Genomic DNA, 16,562 nt, shown 5'->3' with positions numbered 1-16,562 from the left:
TAGAAATTATAACCAGTTTGAAAGTTCAAAAGAAAAAGCAGTAGAAGTAGAGAAAATTGTGAATACTTTAACTATATTACAGAAGATGAATAGATTTGAACAAGTGTGTTTTTACTTATAAAACACATTACTTCACTCAGTAAAACCCAAATGAAGCAATGTTAATTACTTGCTTCTACCTAGAATACTTCAATTTGTTTTTTATAGTATTACATTATTTTGGTACCTGAACTGAATACATAATAGAACATTAACTCCCTATGGTAAATTAAGAAAGAAATCAGTATAATAATCCTTTTGGTGGAGGAGGAGATGAAAGCAGTTATGCAATCCATTAGTGAATCATATTTATTAGATTCCCAGAAGGAGCCTTGGCTGAAAATTCAATATTTTCTTCTTAGAATTGCAATACCTTAAAAATTAGCTATATTATAAATGAAGCATTTTGTCATGGGAGACTTGGCAAACACATAGCCCGTAAGTACTTAATTTTATAATCTCCCTTCCTATTCAAAATTCTTGTCACTTGCTTACTGTAAAAACATGACAAAGGGATATGAAGATGGTTCCATTATTAAAGAACATGGCAGGAGTGTGAGGTTTGGAGTTCAGATCCCCAGGACCTAAGTGAATGCCAATGGCCATGGCAGATCTATAATTGTGCTCAAAAGACAGAGTGGGGGTAATCACTGGAACAAGATCCTTGGCTAGACTAACTAGTTGTATGAGTGAGTGCTGGGCCCTGTATGGAGGTCCTGCCTCAAAGAATAAAGTAGAAAGTGATCACAAAAGGTTCTCATATCAACCTTGAACCCAAACATGCATGCTAACATGTGAACACACAATCCCACACATAGCATATGAGAAAATTTAAGCAATCATCTTCATAAATACACATAAGAATGTTAATAATCTGCTCAGATGGAATAGAGATGAAATATGTTACATCATGTAGTCACTATAGATACTGACACATAAGGCATTCACCCATATCATCACCCCATATCATCACCACTGGGCTCCTCAACCTTAGCTGAGGTATTGTTACTACTACACAGCCAAGGAAATTAGACTCTCAGAGCTAATTGCTGCTATTCCATACATATAAAATGAGAACCGCTACCATTGAAAAAATTGTCTATATCATTTAAAGCCAGATTATTAATTTGAAAAGTGAAAGTGTATTCAGAAGCATTAGTAGTATTTTTTATTGATTTGAAAGTTAATGTCTGCAAGTAAACAAAATAAATACAACTTAGAGGAGATGCCAATAATCTTGGGGCAAAATATAAGAAGTCTCTGAATTATTGGAGCTATTTTTAATTTTAACTTATCAATACAAACCAAGATCTAATTCTTTCCTTTTGTTGAAAACAGATTCTTTTCTTATATGTTATATCCGAATTGTAGTTTTCCTCGTTCTACTATTTCCAGGTACTCTCTGCCTCCTCTCTCCTTGAGATCCACTTCCTTTCTGTCTCTCATTAGAAAAGGACAGGCTTCTAAAAGATAAGCAGACAAGGCAAAATATAATAAGATAAAGCAAAAAACAACCATACCAAAGTTGAACACAACAACCCAACAGGAGGAAAAGAATCCCAACAGCAGGTACAAAAGTCAGAGACCTCCTCATTCTGACATTCAGGAGTCCCATAGAAATACAAAGCTAAGAGCAGTAATATATAGGCAGGGAATCTGGTCTAGACCCATGTAGGTCCTGTGAGTGCTTTTTCAGTCTTTGTGAGCACATATGCACCTTGCTTTGTTGATTAAGAGGGACTTCTCCTGGTGTCCTTCAACCCCTATGGCTCTCGTTCTATCTACCTCCTTTTCCACAGGGTTCTCTGAGCCTGAAGGGAGGGATTTGATGGAGAGATCTCATTTAGAGATGTGTGTTCCAAGATCTCTTCCTCTACATCATGTCTGGGCCAAAGGTCTCCATATTTATTCCCCTCTGCTGCAGGAGGAAGGACTCTCTGCTGGTGGCTGAATAAGGCACTGATTTATTAGCAATACACCATTAGGAGTCACTTTATTGTTCATTTTTCTATACCAATAGCATTTGGCTTTACCCTAGTCCTCTGGGATGTCTAGTCTCTGGCTCTTGGCTATTCATACAGTGTCAAACATGGGTTCAGTCTTGTGAACTTAAGTCAAATCAGATGTTAGTTGGCTATTCCCACAAATTCTATACCCCCATTGCCCTAACACATTCTGCAGACAGGACAAATTGTGCATCAAAGGTTTTCTAGCTATGTTGGTGATTGTGTCTAGTTTGGTAGCCCGCAGAGTACCTTCCTACACCAAAAACACTAGAACATAGGGGTTAAGGCTCCATGTAGGCACCATCTCAACTTTTTCAAGTTCAATGAGCTGTGTGGGTGCTGCCCTTGGCAATAGGGACACTGTTTTCCATTTGGAAAGTATAATCCATTGTCTTAGGAGTAGCCTGGCAGCTATCAAATATCTTACTTTGAAATTAAATGCTAATAAGAGGAAAGATAGGAAAAGAAGAAGAAAAACAAAACAACAAAAAATCCCTTCAATTCAATAATAGATGTTTATCCTAAACCAAACCTTTTATAAACCCTGAGTGCACTAATGCATTTGTGTGACATGTGTCTAGGTTCATTAATTTGCTTTCATTCTATAACCCTGACATGAAGTGAAGGAAAGTTTACCTTAGAGGCACTCACATAAGTACTAATTCTTTATTATCTGTTTTTGAACAATACAGAAACCAACTCACAATAGCTGTAATGGAAGTAAGGGCATGCTTCATTTCCTTCATGACATTGATGTCTACAGAAGTTGTGCTAGTCATGAATTTGGGTAAAAAAATTTAACACTATCTTAAAGATGTGAGGATCAGAAATTAAGTGCTATTTTCAGGGAAGGGCAAAATGTTGACACGAGGTACATAGTGTATGTATAAAAAATGATGAAAACTGACATAATGATGCTTGAGATCATACATCACTAAGGCTCCACATTTAAGGTCACAGAGTAAAAATGTTTAAAATTAAGAATGATATGCTATTTTTCTCTCATAAAATAATCAATATTGTTGTCATGGCTTGAAGAAAAATACACCTGTATAGGTCTTTCTAATCAAGGGCAACCCTTTATGCATTCATGTAGGACACAATGGAGGCACAATGAAGAACATCTGTTTCCTCTCTTCCACCTCAGTTTCTTTCTCCTGGTCCTCCTCTCTTGCCCAAGAAATGTTTGACAAGTGTTAAAAACTGTTATAAACAAAACTGATAACAAAGTGGTCTGGAGAAAAAAAAAGTGGATCGTACACTGAATGATCACTCTGAGGGGCAGGGGAGTTGGCTCAGTCTCCAAAGTGCTTGCTGGGCAAGAACAAGAGCCTAAAGTTATGACTTCAGCTCTCACTTAAAAATTCAAGACATCTGGTGCATACATACCTAGAATCCTAGTGTTGGGGAGGTGAAGAGAGGATGATTGCCAGCTGGCTAGTCAATCAGCAATCTTCAGGATCAATGAGAGGTTTTCTCCAAATGAGGTAGATTATCAATTAAGAAAGATAATCCAGTGCACATCTAGCTTCCATCTCTAATATAGTAATGTTTGGATTATACCAAAGGCTCATTTTGTAGGTATTTAATTGATGAATGGAAGACATCTTAACATGATAGATTCTACCATGTACATAGTCATCTTTCTTAGGCTATGCTCTTAGAATCAGGATCTCAACTCCCAATGTCCTTTAAAAAAACTTGATTTACCACTGCTGTTTAAGAAGATACTATTTTTCTTGAAGAGAATCATGAATTGTACTTTTAAATTCTATGAGAAACTATTTGACATTCAAATTACAAACAGAACTTTTCATCTTATTAATGAGTTTGATTTCCATATTAATCACTTGCTTCAAACCTGAAAAGCTTTCATCCCTTCTTTTCTCTCTCTTTCTCTCACTTTCTTACCCTACCTTAATTAATGTTCACTCAGCTCATCACTGTGCAACAGCACAGGAGAGGAGTGAAAACTTCCGAAATCCCAGAGGGAAGATTGAATCTACTTTTATTTCTCTTCTAAGAATTTACCCCCATTAATCAAAGTCCTATCCTTTTGTGTCATATCCATGTATCCCGCAATGCATTAGGCTCTCTGCCATTAGAGAACCAAGCATGAGGTACTAGGCCACATTGTATAGGAGTCCTTCAATGGATGCCACTGCCCTTTGCTTCCTTTCCATGTTGCCATGCAAGGCAATAAATTTTATAATAACAGTGGGAAAAATGTTCAGGATTCTGACATTTATGGAAAAGCAATAATGGCAGAAATAGCCAAGAACAAGACAAGCACAATGCAATTTTGTAACTTGAAAAATAAAGGAACTTATCTTGAGAAATGGGCTTGATTTTTAGTCTAATTAAAATAGAAAACAGGAAAAAAAACAGAAAAATGAGCACGAACCAAACACAAAGTGTAAGCACTATTGATTTGTTGCATATTTGATAGCTTATATCCTCAATATGAATAGCAATGTATATGAGCTCTTTACATGGAGTTTAAGTAACTGGTTTATACTTAAAATGTTTTGGGTGGGCTGGGTGGGGAGGCAATAGACAATGGGAGAGAGGTGGGAGAGAGAACTGTGGTTGGAATGTAAAATGAAATTTAAAAGAATAAATTTTTTGTTTCGTTTTTGGTTTTTTTATATATAAATTTTATTTAAATTAGAAACAATCTTATTTTACATATCAATCCCAGTTCCCTCCCTCTCCCATCTTCCCATGCCCTCCAATGACACCTCATTCACTCCCCAGGGATCATTAAAATCTGTTAAGTCATTTGGGACAGGGCCTAGGCCCTGCCCTGTGTATCTAGACATAGAGAGTAACCCTTCATGGAAAATGGGCTCTGGAAGTTTGTTCCTGCACTGGGGATACATCCTGGTTCTACTGTTAGAGGCTCCATAGACTGCACTGGCCTCCCAACTGACAGCCACGCTCAGCCGGCCTGGTTTGGTCCTATGTTGGTTCCCCAGTTTTCAGACGGGGATCCATGAGTTCCCACTTGCTCAGGTCAGCTGTTTCTGTGGGTTTCCCCGGCATGGTATTGACGCCTTTGTTCATCACTCCTCCCTCTCTGAAACTAGATTCTTGGAGTTCGGCTCAGCGCTTGGCTGTGGATCTCTACTTCTGCTTCCATTAGCTAATGGATGAAGGCTCTAGGATTGCTTGTAACATAGTCATCATTCTCATTATAAGGGATGGGCATTTAAGGAAGTCTCATCTCTATTGCGTAGGTTCCTAGATGGAGTCATCCTTTTGGATCTCTGTATAATTCCCTACTGCCAGATTTCTCTTTAAAACTATAGTGGCTCCCTCTATTGATGTGTCTTTTTTCTTGCTCTCCTCTATCCCTCTCCAACTCAGTCTTCCTGATTCCTCATGTTCTCTTCCCCCTCCTTACCTCCCCTCCTCTTTCTTCTACCTCCCTCCCCCTCTACCCATACTCCCCATTATTTCAGGTACTCTTATCCCTTTCTGCTTCACTGGGGGGACCATGTATGTCTCTCTTAGGGTTCTCCTTGTTTCCTAACTTCTCTAGAGGTGTGGATTGCAGGCTGGTAATCCTTTCTCTATGTCCAGAATCCATATATGACTGAGTACATACCATGTTTGTCTTTCTGTCTATGAGTTACCTCACTTAGGATGGTTTCTTCTAGTTCCATCCATTTGACTGCAAATTTCAAGATTCTATTTTTTTTCCACTGATTAATACTCCATTGTGTAAATGTGCCATGTTTTCTGTATCCATTCTTCTGTTGAGGGTCATCTAGGTTGCTTCCAGGTTCTTGCTATTACAAATAATCCTGCTGTGAATATAGTTGAACAACTGTCGTTGTATGAACATGCATCCTTTGGATATAGGCCTAAGAGTGAAATTGCTGGATCTTGAGGTTGACTGGTTCACATTTTCCAGAGAAAGAACCACACTGATTTCCAAAGTGGCTGTAGAAGTTTGCACTCCCACCAGCAATGGAGAAGCATTTCCCTTTCTCCATATCCTCTCCAGCATAAACAGTTATTGGCATTTTTAATTTTAACCATTCTGATAGGAGTAAGATGGTATCTCGGAGTTGTTTCGATTTGCATTTCCCTGATGGCTAAGGATGTTGAACAATTTAAGTGTCTTTCAGTCATTTCAGATTCCTCTTTTGAGAATTGTCTATTTAGTTCTGTACCCCACTTTTTCAATGGATTATTTGGTGTTTTGGTGACTAGCTTCTAGTGTTCTATGTATATTTTGGAAATCAGCCCTCTCTCTGATGTGGGGTTGGTGAAGATCTCTTTCCATTCTGTGCACTGCCTTTTTGTCTTATTGACTGTGTGTTTTGCCTTACAGAAGCTTCTCAGTTTCAGGAGCTCCCATTTATTAATTGTCGATCTCGGTGTCTGTGCTACTGGTGTTGTGTTCAGGAAGTAGTCTTCTGTGCCAATTTGTTCCAGTGTACCTCCCACTTTCTCTTTTAAGAGGTTCATTGTGGCTGGATTTATGTTGAGGTATTTGGTACATTTGGATTAAGTTTTGTACATGGTGACAGGTATCTGCAGTCTTCTACATGTCAGCATCCAGTTATGCCAGCACCATATTTTGAAGATGCTTTCTTTTTTCCATTGTATAGTTTCATCTTCTTTGTCAAAGATCAGATATTCATAGGTGCATGTGTTAATAGCAGGGTCTTCAAGTCAATTCCATTGCACTACCAGTCTATTTTTGTGCCAATATCAAACTGTTTTTATTAGTATATTTCTGTAGTAGAGCTTGAAGTCAGAGATGGTGATGCCTCCTGAAGTTCCTTTATTGTACAGGGTTGCTTTGGCTATAATGGGTGTTTTATTTACCCATATAAAGTTGAGTATTGTTCTTTCAAGATTGACAAAGAAGTGTGCTGGGATTTTGATAGAAATTTCATTGACTCTATAGATTATTTTGGTAAGACTGCCATTATTACTATGTTGATCCTACTTAACCAAGAACATGGGAGATCTTTCTATTTTCTGATCTTTAATTTCTTTCTTAAATATCTCAAAGTTCTTGCTAAACAGGACTTTCTCCCGTTTTGTTAGAGTTGACCCAAGATATTGAGGCTATTGTAATGGGTGATGTTTCTCTTATTTCTTTCTCAGCATATTTATCATCTGTATATATTAGGGCTACTGATTTTTCAGAGTTACTCTTGTATCCAGGCACTTTGCTGAAGGGGTTTATCAGCTGTAGGAGTTCCCTGTTAGAATTCATTGGGTCACTTATGTAAACTATCATATTATCTGCAAATAGTGCAAGTTTGATTTCTTCCTTTCCAATTTGTATCCCCTTGATCCCCTTTTGTTTTCTTATTGCTCTAGCAAGAACTTCAAGTAAAATATTAGAGAGATATGGATAGGGTGGACATTGTCTTGTTCCTGATTTTAGAAGAATCATGTTGAATTTCTCTCCATTTAGTTTGATGTTGGCTGTTGGTTTGCTGTATATATATATATAACTTTATTATGCTTAGGTAACTTCCTGTTCTCCCTGATCTCTCCAAGAGCCTTATCATGAAGGGGTGTTGGATTTTGTCAAAGGCTTTTTCAGCATCTAGTGAGATGATCATGTGGTTTTTCTTTTTCAGATTGTTTATATGGTGGATTACATTGATGGATTTTCGTATATTGAATCATCACTGCATCCTGGGATGAAGCCTACTTGATCATGGTGGAATGCTTTTTTTGATGTGTGCTTGGATTTACTTTGCCAGTATTTTATAGCCTCATAAAAAGAGTTTGGCAATGATCCTTCTGCTTCTATTGAGTTAAACAATTTGAAGAGTATTGGTATTAGCTCTTCTTTGAATTTCTGGTAGAATTCTGCACTGAAACCATCTGGCCCTGGACGTTTTATGGTAGGAAGAATTTTGATGAGAGCTTCTATTTTATTAATGGTTATAGGTCTATTTAAATTGCTTATCTGTTCTTGATTTAATTTTGGAAAGTGTTATATATCCAGAAAATTGTCCATTTTTTTAAATTTTCCAATTTTGTGGAGTACTGGTTTTCAAAGTATGACTTGATGATTCTCTGGTTTTCTGCAGTGTCTGTTGTTATGTATCCCTTTTCATTTCTGATTTTGTTAATTTGCATGTTCCCTCTCTGCCTTTTTGTTAGGTTAGTTAAAGGTTTGTCGATCTTGTTGATTTTCTCAAAGCTCCTTCTCTTTGTTTCATTGATTCTTTGTATTGTTTCCTTGTTTCTACCTTATTGATTATTGATTTCAGCTCTCAATTTGATTATTCCTAGAATCTAGTCTTCCTGGGTAAGCTTCTTTTTGTTCTAGAGCTTTCAAATGTTCTGTTAATTCTCTAGTGTGGCTATTCTCCACTTCTTTCATGTGGGCACTTAGTGCTATGAACTTTCCTCTGAGCACTGTTTTCAGAGTGTTCCATAGGTTTGGGACTGTTGTGCTGTCATTTTCATTGAATTCTAGGAAGTCTTTGATTTCTTTTTTTATTTCTTCCTTTACCCAGGAGTGATGCAGTTGAGCATTGTTCAATTTCCATGAGTTTGAGGGGTTTCTGCAATTTGTGTTGTTACTGAATTCTAATTTTAAGCCATTGTGTTCCAATGAGATGCAGGGGTTATTACAACTTTTTTGTATCTTTTGATATTTCCTTTATGGCCAATCATGTGGTTGATTTTAGAGAACGTTCCATGTGGTGCTGAGAAGAAGGTATATTCTTTTGTGTTTGGATGGAATGTTCTATAGATGTCTGTTAAACCCAATTGGGTCATAACTTCTACTAGTTCCTTTGTTTCTTTTTAAGTTTCTGTCTGGTAGTCCTGTCCAGTGGTGAGAGTGGGGTGTTGAAGTCTCCCACTAAAAGTATGTGGGGTTTAATGTAATATGAGTTTTAGCAATGTTTCTTTTATTGTGTGTGCCTTTGTATTTGGTGCATAGATGCTCAGAATTGAGACTTTATCTTGATGGATTTTTCTGTGATGAACATAAAATGACCTTCTTCATCTCTTTCAATTAATTTTAGTTTGAAGTCTAATTTGTTAGATATTAGGATAGCTACACCCACTTGCTTCTTAGGGCCATATTTTATTGGAAAATCTTTTCCCAACCCTTTACTCTGAGGTACCATCTGTCTTTGAAGTTGAAGTGTGTTTCTTTTATGCATAAGAAGGATGGATTCTGTCTTCATATACATTCTGGTAGTCTGTGTCTTTTTATAGGTGAGTTAAGATAATTGATATTGAGGGATATTAATGACCATTGATTGTTGATTCTTGTTCGTTTTGGATTTGTTTTTGTTGGTGGGGTTTTGTGTGAGTTTTCTCCTATTTCTGGATTTTGGTAAATTTATATATCTATTGCCTATGTTTTTGTGGTCTGGAGAGACAGCTCAGCCATTAAAGGCTTGGCTCACACCCAAGAATAAATAAATTATTAAAAATTTTAAAAATGTTTTCTTTATTCACAATTAATGTATCATTCATGCTTTGTCTAAAATGTGATGAAAAGATGGTCAAACCCATAATTTATGTTGGTTACATACTAAGTCAGAATGTTAGGCAGAATGCATCAGAAACCTGCTTAGGAAGATGTTCATGTCCCAAAGAGGATATGTGGTGCCAATGGGGAACAGGAATGCACAGAAACAATCTGAGGGTCAGTCGGGATGACTGCCAGCAGCATTTGGTGAAAACAGAATACACCTTTTATACTCTATAGTTGAACAGGAGGCATTTGAGGTGGGGTGTAGTTTGAGATCAGGGGTTGAGGAATTTAGCATTGACCTTGACAATAGGTATATCTTAATAGATGGGTCACAAGTTCCTCTTTCCTGTGATAAGAATGACTGCTTTAGCAGGAATGGAGGCTCTTATCCAAATACCTGACCTGGGGAAAAAGACTTCTGGGCACCAGACATTATACTACAATTTAAGAATAATTTTCATTTTCCCAGGGGGATAAGCACTAATTGTGTTTCTTTGTGTCTTAGTCTTACTACATGGGCCTGTTCACCTCATATACTCCCCAAAGAGAAGGTCCTGATGTCTTACTCATTTCCAGTAATGCTGTAACATTCTGATATCTCTGTATTTATTTGCTGAACTCTTGCCCATACTACCCTCAGTCTCTGGATCCAAATTATAGCCTTTTAATCCTTGGGATCAGGTGTGTCTACTAAATCTCTAACATTTCTGTTCTTGATATAATTTGGGGGATAGAATAAGATTCCTGATCCCTAGGCAAAAGGGGATTTTTCCCTAAAGAATTATTTTATTTAGAGAGTCTATCATTGTACACATTTTCATCCTTTACCAGAGCCCACACAAAATTTCCCAAACAGAAAGACATTGATAGTAAGAATCATTGAAAATGTGCTGGAGAAGTATGGTCTGTAGTGTCAAAATACTGGAACTTTGTCAAGCAGCAATGGCTGTCATGCAGTGCATGCCAACAGTGCACAGGAGGTTAGCTTGCATAAGGTATCCTCTTCTCTATTTTAGATGTTTTTGACATTTCAAGCAACATTTACAACTGTTTGAAATCGGAGGTAATTAAATGTAATTTTAATAACTAATGTGGTGTTTTCATATATATATATATATATATATATATATATATAATATATATATTTGAAGAATGTATCAGTCTACAGAACATTCCTTTGCTCTGAATGTAGACATGGCACACATAAATAAAACAACTGTCACACAGGACTGACATTATTTATCACCTCCTTACTCCCATACTAATTAAATGTAGCCTCCAAATCATACTTGGGTTCCTCTCTTAGTCTTTTTATCAAATCTAAGAATTATTAGTTAGTATAGTTCAAGGGTCACTCCATAATTACTCTATTAAGAGTTCCTATATTGAGTTCAGCTTTCATTTGTCCATCTACTCTGGGAATGCAGCCTACACTTAAGAGTAGTTTGATTCCCCAGTGAGACTTCCTTGGAGGCAACTAAGTTTTCATTTGCATGTGGTTATCAATTGAAGTTGATATGGATTTGATATAAATGTCCTCTTTTGCTTTCAGATGTAGGGCCCCATCTGGTGCATATTCATGTAGTTCCTCTGCATGCTGCCCTAGTCTCTATGAGATCACATGTGTATTGATCATTATGCTGTATAGGGCCTTATATTTTTTTTGTCCTCCACACTCTCTTATATTCTTTCTACCTCTTCTTCTGCACAGTTTCCTAAACTCTGGGCAGATGGATTTGATGGAGACAACCCACTTAGAGCTGGATGGACTAAGGTCTCTCATGATCTACATAATGTCTGGTTGTGGGTCTCTATTTGTTCCCATCTGCTGCAAGAGAAAGGTTCTCTGATGGCAATTAACTATGCCTATTACAGATGTCATTTCATTGCTACAGTTTTTTTAGAACACTGGCATTTGTTTTCCCTAATGTACCTGAGCTATCTAGTCTCAGGTTCTTGGACACTCACGTAGTATTGAGGATGGGTTCCATCTTGTGGAGTGGGCCTAAGTCAAGTCAAATATTAGTCTGTTACTTCCACAAACTTTGTATCACCATAGCATTATACTATCTTGCAAGCAGGATACCATTGTATACTAAAGGATAAGAAGCTGGGTTGTTGTTTACATTTCTCCTCAGGCTGCATGCAGAGGACCTTCCTTTACCAAGGACACTGACACATAGGGATAAAAGCTCAATGTAGGCACCAGCTTGACTTCTCCATGTTCAATGAGTCCAGTAGATGTTTTCTTCAGCAGTGGAGACCTGCTGTCCATTTGTGGAGGGTAAGCTACAGTCTTGGCTGCAGTTTGGGTTGTTTGAGGGTTCCCATGGGACCCTTTGGTCCACAACTCAAATTGATATAAAATAATCCCAGTACTAAAGCTTCATATGGTAACAAGAGATGTCCAGCTGGAGCTCTGTCTTCCTCATTTTATGATTTAGGTAACCTTCATATGTACACATATTTAAAGAAGATTCTACTGTATTAGGTTTTCATGTTAGCCCTCAAATCTCCTTTACTTTTAGCTGTCTCTCCCTGTGTTCCCTCTCTCCTCACCCTCTTCAATCCTCCTCCCCACTTGCTACTCACATTCTAGTCCACCACCATTCTATTCAGAACTATTTCTCTTTTCAAATAGAATGTATCTGCCACCCCACCCCAATCCTTACTCTATACATAACCTCTATGGGTCTTGGTTATCATTGAATTAACAGCTAATATCCACATATAATGACTACACATAATTTTTGTCTTTTTAGTCCGGGTTATCTTACTAGGGATGTTTTTTTTCTAGTTCCATCCATTTTTCAGCAAATCTTGGTGATTTCACTTTTTAACAGCTGAGTAATATTTTATTGTATAAGTATGCCATATTTCCTTTATCCATTCATCTGTAAAGGGACGTTAGGTTGTTTTGAATTTCTCACTATTATGAATAGAGCAGCAATGAACATAGTTGAATAAATGTCTCCATTAAAGAAAAAGTGTCCTTTGAATATATGCCCAAGAGTGGAAGAGCTAGATCTCGAGATAGATTGATTCTTATCCTGGTAAGAAACTGCCATATTGATTTTCATAATGGCTGTACAAGTTTGCACTGCCACCAGCAATGAATGAGAGTTCCATTTACATATTCACTAGCATGAGCTGTCACTTCTTCTGTTGAATTTAGCCATGTTGACAGGAGTAAGATGAAATCTTAAAGTCATTTTGATTTACATTCCCCTGATGGCCAAGGATGATGAACATTTCTTTAAGTATTTCTTAGTCATTTGAGTTTCCTCTTTTTGAGAATTCTCTGTTTAAATCTGAACTCAAATTTTTTGATTGGGTTGTTTTCTTTATGCCTAGTTTTTTTAGTTCTTTGCAGATTTTAGATATTGGCCCTCTAATCTTTGTGTATGTAGTTGGTAAAAAATCTTTTCCCATTCTGTAGGCTGCCACTTTGTCTGAATCTTGGCATCCTTTGATATACAGAAGCTTTTTAATTTCATCAGGTCCCATTTGTAATATGTTGCCTTTAGTGCCTGTGCTAATGGTGTTCTGTTCATACAATATTTTCCTATGCCAAAGAGTTCCATGCTATTCCTGTCTTGATCTTCTATCAAGGTCTTTGCTCCATTTGGATTTGAATTTTAAGCATGGATCTATTTGGATTATCCTACATGTGGCCATCCTGTTTAACCAGCACCATTTGTTGTATCGTCGGTTTTTTTCCAGTGTATTTTTGTCTTCTTTATAATAAAAATCAGGCCTCTCTCTGAGTATATGGATTTATGTCTGGATATTCAATTCAGTTTCATTTACTAATATGTCTGGTTTTATGCCAATACCATGTTATATTTATTGCTATAGTTCTGTAGTACAACTTCCAATGAGGGATGGTGATACCTCCTCCAGTTCTTTTATTATTCTTGGTTGAGTTATTTATTTTCAGTTTCCATATAATGCTGAAAATTATCTTTTCAAGATCTTAAAAGAATTATGGTGGAATTTTGATGGGGGATTTCATTGAGTCTATAGATTGCTTTTGGTAGAATAGTCACTTTAACAATATGAAATCAAACAATCTGTGAATAGTGAGCTTGAGAGATCTTTCCATCTGCTAATGTCTTGTTTAATCTCTTCCTTCAATTACTTGAATTTTTATCTTACATGTGTTTTACTTGCTTCATTAGAATTAGCTCAAAATATTTTATAAATTTGAGGTAATTTTAAAGGTGTTATATCCCTGATTTCTTCCTCAGTCCAGTTTTTATTTGTATCTATGAGGGCTATTGATTTTTTTAGTTTGTCTTGTATCCAGCTACTTTGCTGAAATTGTTTATTAACTATAGGAGTTTTCTGCTAGAATTTTTGGGTCACTTACTTATACTAACATATCATCTTCAGAAAAAAAATTGACTTCTTCTTTTCCAATTTGTATTTCTTAGTTGTCCAACCTTTTTCTTATTGTTCTAACTAGGTCTTCAAGGACTTAGAGGTGTATAGAAAGGTATACAAAGTGTGACCAGTTTTGTCTTGTTCATGATTTTATTGCCATTGCTTTGAGTTTCAATATTACCATGGGAATTTTATTATCTCATAATGTCATGGCAAGACTTTTTCCTTTTATAAAAATAATAATTCTATCTCATAATTTTAATTTATTTTAATGCTATTTTATTTGTACTTTTTCTTCTCTCTTTTTACTTTCTACGTCTTTTGTTTTGGCTTCCAGTTTACTGTTTTATGGCCTTTCCTAATGTGTGAATGAGTGGGCCTCTGTACCTTTTTCCTTTTCTTGGGTTATTTTACTTATGTTTATTTTGTTCTATTCTAATATGTTAGATTTTTTTATCTTATTAGATTTTAAATATTATATTACTATCCCTAAAAGCCTGTTTGTTTTCTAATGAGACACAGAAAGGGGATGATGCAGATTATGGTGGGGGCGGGGGGTACGGGAGGAGTATGAAGAGGAAAGCCATAATCATATTTATTACACATATTACAGAAATATATTTTCAATAAAGGAAAATCCTATGTTTCATGGACATATCAATTTATGTTTATTTATTTTATATGATGGTCAATTTTATTTAAATAAGGACACTAAGTTTTCTACTGATATAAATAGTTGCAAAGCATTCAGATCTACTCATTAAGAATACAGCTCACATATGCTAATAATTTCCATCATAAATTATATAAGTGTATAAACTGTATAAATAAGTGATAACTATAATGCATATATATTTCATAAAGCTAGAGAAAGGTAATGGTAGTTTGCACTACAAGGAGATGACCAGTGTTTGAGGGCACATTTATGCTCCACCTGCTTTCAATATATTACAGTATATCCATGTATTATGATATCCCATCATATTTGTGTTCTTCACATTTTACATACCAGAAAAAAATTTAAACAAGAAAAAGATAGTTATTAATGTGAATAATATAAAATAAAATTTAGACTAGCATAAGAAAGTGCATGCTTAAATGATACTGAAGGACTCCAGAGAAGTTGTGATTGCAGCAGAAAGTGATGAAAAGAGCTTAAATCAACAAACACAGACTCAACTCAAACCATAGTTAGTGTGAAAACTATGATAAATAGCACTGCTAACAAAAAGCTAAGCTTAATGTTATACAATAGATGATCTTTGTCAACTGACAAAAACACAATTAATGGTTGACAATATCCAAAGAGTATGAGAAACTGATTTCTATAGCAATTTAGAAATAAGTCACTTTCTACGATGGAAGATTTTCGTGTAGGAGGGGAAGTCTTAGAACAAGCTTTGAACAGTGGTTACACTTTGACAGAAATGGAGCACTTTGGGTACAAGAACAGCTCTTAGAAAAAGAAGTTTTATTAATTTCAGTGAAAGCCTTCTAAAAATATCATTTGCCTTGGAGATAATATCAAACCCTATGGCCTGAGATTAGTTTCATATGCTCAGGGTTTGATTTTTGTCAGCATTTCTAGAATTGGTCAATTGCTGTGGAGTAGACTCACATTTATCAAGCTTGCAAAGCATGAAGTATAAATGAGAATATCAATTTATTAATTTATAAAACAAGTAGATCTAGGGAAGCCAGCTGGTCAGTTCATGTTGTAATTAAACAAAGAAAGCTAGAGTTTCAGATAGTTTTAACATATTGCACTGAATGTGTAATTTAAGGCTATGTTGATGATTTGCTTCCATTCCAGAGTGAATGGTTGAGTTAACTGAGCCTTATGTAGCAAGTAAATCAGGTGGCAATTCTCCTTCTGTCATCAAAGAATGAATTTCAGTAATATTGGTCTTTGTCCTGTTCACTTAGCCATGCCAGGTCTGTTTAAAAATATGTTGAAATAGTATGCCTTGGATAGCAAATGTGTTTAATTTTATTCCAAAATTTCAGTGCTAAAAGGGATTATTACATTTAACTCTCAATTTCATAATCAGAGGTCTTTACTAGAAAGTAATATAAAGAGCTGGTTATAGAGACTCAAGTATTTCAGAGGCTGAGTTGAGAATCTCTGTAAGTTTGAGGCTGGACTGGGCTATACTTTGAGTTCCAAGACAGTGTGAGGCTACATACAGAGACTAAGCCTCAAAAACAAACAAATACCTGGACAGTGGTGCTGCATGCTTTTATTCCCAGCATTGGGGAGCAGAGTCAGGTGGATCTCTGCAAGGTCTAGGCCACCCTGGTCTACAGAGTGAGTGCTGGTATCAGCTCCAAAGTTACACAAAGAAACACTGACTTGAAAAACCAAAACCAAACAAATGAAACTGGACTTAATGTACTATAAAAGTCATGAAGTTCATGAAGATAGAATGGGAGAATAGTTTGGGAAATACGAAGGTGATTGAAAAGGTAACGGGGTAGAAGTGATTTTATTTTATTTTTATACACATATAAAAATCAAATTAAAAAAATAAGAATTCCTCATATGAAATTTAACTACTGTTAGTTTATGTTACATTTTCAGCTCTTTTTTACATGTACATGCAAATATAAAACCACATGAATATGCTATATTAATGTAATAAAGATTGCTG

This window comes from Cricetulus griseus (genome assembly GCF_003668045.3).
Source record: "Cricetulus griseus strain 17A/GY chromosome 1 unlocalized genomic scaffold, alternate assembly CriGri-PICRH-1.0 chr1_0, whole genome shotgun sequence".
NCBI classification, from domain to species: Eukaryota; Metazoa; Chordata; class Mammalia; order Rodentia; family Cricetidae; genus Cricetulus; species Cricetulus griseus.
The sequence above is the reverse complement of the archived record's forward strand: the minus strand, read 5'-3'. Positions refer to the sequence as shown.